Source organism: Gossypium arboreum, chromosome 9 (assembly GCF_025698485.1).
Source record: "Gossypium arboreum isolate Shixiya-1 chromosome 9, ASM2569848v2, whole genome shotgun sequence".
In the NCBI taxonomy this organism is placed as follows: domain Eukaryota; kingdom Viridiplantae; phylum Streptophyta; class Magnoliopsida; order Malvales; family Malvaceae; genus Gossypium; species Gossypium arboreum.
The window spans coordinates 25,873,969-25,878,064 of NC_069078.1; the positions used below are offsets into that span (position 1 = coordinate 25,873,969).

General features: G+C 33.1%; 1 long non-coding RNA gene across 2 annotated transcripts; it reads left to right on the forward strand.

Annotated features, from left to right (window-relative positions):
- Positions 1-204: 204 nt before the first annotated feature.
- Positions 205-3,423, forward strand: LOC128280534 (uncharacterized). 2 transcript variants are annotated; one of them, XR_008270625.1, is made up of 2 exons: positions 205-660; positions 3,207-3,423. It is a non-coding gene; the product is annotated as an uncharacterized LOC128280534 (long non-coding RNA). The 2 variants fall into 2 exon arrangements; XR_008270626.1 differs by lacking the exon at positions 3,207-3,423 and adding an exon at positions 922-1,383.
- The last annotated feature ends 673 nt before the right edge of the window (positions 3,424-4,096 follow it).

Below are 4,096 nucleotides of genomic sequence, written 5' to 3' on the forward strand. Positions count from 1 at the left end.
GTTTAAGGATAGATCATTATGTTGGTTGGGATGAGATAACAACCAAGTGGAGAGATGACTAGGAAAGGAGTACTCTCCAAAGGTGTAATACGTCATGTTATTGAAGCAACGATGCTAGTTGCTCCGTATGTATAGAAATTAGGGCCTCTCTGGGTACAGTAATCAGATATTATCATGAGTGGACTCTTATTTACAATCACATTTACAATTGTAAACCACTATTAAAGATATTTTTTGAAAGAGTGTGACATGTGTCAAGTTTTATCAAGGGAACATGAGTTTTATCTATAAATATATTAGTTAAATGGTCTAGAGAGAAATGCATTTCATCTTCTTCTTTCTTTTGAAAACGCTATTGTGGCTTTCTTTGGAAGCCATTTATAGTTTGCTACCCTTAGGCTGGAACTAAAGATCGGATCTATAGCAGAAGATTTCATCATAGCCTGGTAAGTATTTCAGTTATGTATGAGGAATCTCGAAGAGTAGGTCTGTCAACTTTGGTGAACAATAAGATTAAAGAAAAATGGGCATTGTATGGGGTTTTCAATGTTTGAGAAGAAGATGGTAATATGTATGTGAATGAGTTTTGATGATGTTTCTATGTTCTTTGAGCAGCGGTCAATTGCAAGTCAGGTGTTTGGATCTGGCGTTCAAGCTACTGTAAGTGAGTCTTGTATGCGTACTGTTCATATTAAAATATATTTGTGAACATGACCAAATCTCAATAAAAAATCATGAAAAAGTACAAAAAGAAAGATACATGTATGAGATTTTAAGAATGAAGTTAGGTCATGAATGACAGATATTAAGATATTTATTTAAGTATAGTTTGAGAACTAAAGGTAAGAAATTATTTGGCATATTAACGAGTTTGGGTAAGTGAATACCATGATTAAGTTCTCCTTATGGAGCCTTTGGTAGGGCAGTTATTGCTAACCAGACTGGCAAGTCAAAGTATGAACGAAACGAAAGACCATGCGGTTTTGACCCATAGCATCCTACAACAAGAAAACACTCATAGCATATCTTTCAACAAAGTAATGACTGAATTGGCCAATCGCGATGCATGATGTGTGCTCAAGTCCATGAGGATGAGTCTCATGGTAGCAAAGAATATGAATTGATATGATAGAAATGATTCATGGCGTAGCCTTTAACATAAGAATCGAAATAGCATATCGCGATACATGAACGAAAACGTAAGACCATGTGGTTTCAACCCATGGCAGTATAATAATTGAGGTTATTAATTGACCATAAGTATATGACCTTGTACGGTATGTTCTATTTGCTTGAATGGTGAGATCTATCATAAATGTCTGATAAGGTTTGTATACTTGTAATTTTGATAAGATATGAATGAGTCAGATAATTTTGTGATAATTATAGCTGAGGTAAAGTGTTATTAGGCTCAAGGTAAAGGGTAAGTAAGATTTATAAATTAATCGAAAAAGTTATTGAAAAGAACCATGTAGTTGCAAGATAATAAATGTATTCGCCAAGATGATCTGAAATGGTAAGATATGTATATATAGTTGTAGCTATGTAAGATCTAAGGCTCTGTCATTTTGAGTTTGTCCATATTATGGTTAATGGTTGAATCAGAGTTATTTGGAATCTGTCAAGACACGATTTTCTGAGATTTAATGATCTCTCTTGAAATAATAAGGAATCTAGAAAAAGGGAATTCTGAATATACGTATTCTTGCATAATGGATATGGAATTCAATTGAATGATTTAAGAAATGTCTTGTAAGAATAAATATGCGTGGTATAAAATTAGGGTATGTTTGAGTGTCATTTTAAAGGTATTCAGTTTAACAAAAGTGTTCCCCAAATACATATGTCTATACCAAAGGTAAAAATTAGCGAATAATTGTTTGAAATAAGAGTATGACTTAAGGCATGAGTTGTTAGAAGTGGATTTTGAGGATAGATGCTGTTAAGAAGTTATTATTGTGACAAAAAACTTATGAAAAGTATGAAAGGATTTATCAGTTTATCAGATAAAGAAGGTTTAGTAGGATAAGAGCATGATAACTAGCGTATAAGAAAATGATGAAACTAGGGTGGTATCTACTAGAATTAATGACACAAAATAATGAATGGCGTAACTTAGTTCATTCAAGGTGGTTAAGTATCCCTTAAGGTATTGTTATGATCTATACTTTGGAAATCATGAAGAGTATACAAGAGATTAGAGAAGAGAGTATATATGTGATATAAGAAATTAGGTAAGTCTGAATTGCATGATGAATGGCGTATAGGTATGCATTATGTTGAAGTGCATCGACACGACTGTGGCTAGTATGTGAAGCATGATTTCTATAGGCCGTATGATTGGTGACTTGAAATGCTTTGTATGAATAGTGTCAATAACTGGGTTGTAGGTCTTTGTCTAATTACCAAGGTGAAAAATGATTGATAAGCCCTCGAGGCGTATTCTAATGAATGACCATATGATGAGTTTTTTTATATAGCTATATGGCGTGTTTAGTTTGGTTATTAAATATGAGCAGTGGAATTAGAATAATTTAAGATATTGATTGAATATATGTTAAGGACAAAACCAAGTTAGGATAGGACTAAAGGTAACGATTTGAAGAAATATAATGGGGATTTCACTGAGAGTATGTTCTGAGTATATGTTGAAAATTGAGCATTCGAAGAGGGGCCGTCAATAAGTCGTAATTGTGAAAATTAGATTGGGTTGAACTTAAGCATATAAAATAAGTTCTGAAGCCTTTGGTATGGAAAGGATACTGATAAATGACCAAATTAATTAAGGAATAATTGAAGAGATAGTGGGGTGGTCGAACCTTCATTGAAAGAACAAACTGAATAAGGTTGTGTCTGATAACTTGAACAAGGGCGTTTGTCTGTAGACAGTGAAAATTAAGAATTAGGTATAAGAATTGGTTTCAAACATTGGTTTAAAAGAATAAGGGCAAATAACCACGTCCAAGAGGAGTTGAAATAGATTTCTTGAGAGAAAGATGTCAAGGATACACGACGATAATTGATTCAGACCACAAACTTGTGGATAGAATAAATTAATATGCTGTGTGATTTATGCAATGCTTATTGTAATAGACTGTTGATGTTGAAAGAAGAGAAGTTGGCACTTTATGGAAACCAATAAAGGTTTAAATGATTAATTCTCACTGAGTTCTTACCAACTTACATAAGTATACTTATTGTTTCAGGTTGTTTGAGACACTGCACCTTGAGGACCGATACTAAGACTAACCCAAGGAAGTGGTAGATAGAAGTATCTGTAATAGATTAGGGTTTTAGTTTGGATATCATTGTAATTAATTACCTCATGTTGTAGTTGTGATTACCCATTGTATTTACTTATGTATTTTAACTTTGAAATTTTGTAGTCAAAGTTGTCATTATTTGTAAGATTGTACAAGAAAACTAAGCTTGTGTATGTATTTGTGTGTAACACCCAAGATCTGAATCCGGTTAATCGAGTTGGGTTGAGGGCGTTACAAGTTGTATGGACATCCATTTATCAATGAATTCTCAATACTTCCCCTTGAATGTCCATCAACGAAAATGTGTTTTGTTAAAACTTTTAGGAAAAATTTTGTAGGATAAAAGCCTAATTAAAGAAAAAGAGTAAAAATCTCCCATAACAAATTACCTCAATAAAAACCTTTACTAGGAAAACCTAGTGGGGAAAAAACTTAGTTAAAGGAAATGAGTACGAGTTTTAGACTCCCTCTAATAGCAACATTGTTGGATCTGGTTCCTATCGCGTGTGAAATGATATGCGATTTTTTGCAAGTATACATGTCGGTTCAAGTAATAAAGTGATGAGTGAGTATCGTTCCCAGAGGATCAGATTGAGGCACAAAATTGGTGAAGTTATTATAATAAAGTGCAATTAATGCTATGGAAAAGTCAATGATAAATATACAGTGGCAATTAGTGGAGTAATGATGTAAGCAATACATGGAATTAATGAGTAACTGGAAATGCTATGAAAAAAGTGAAAGTAGAAATGTCATGGCAATAACGAGAGTGTATCAGAATAGACTATAAACAAAGAAATGGAAAACTAAATATACTGTGACAAAGATACTAT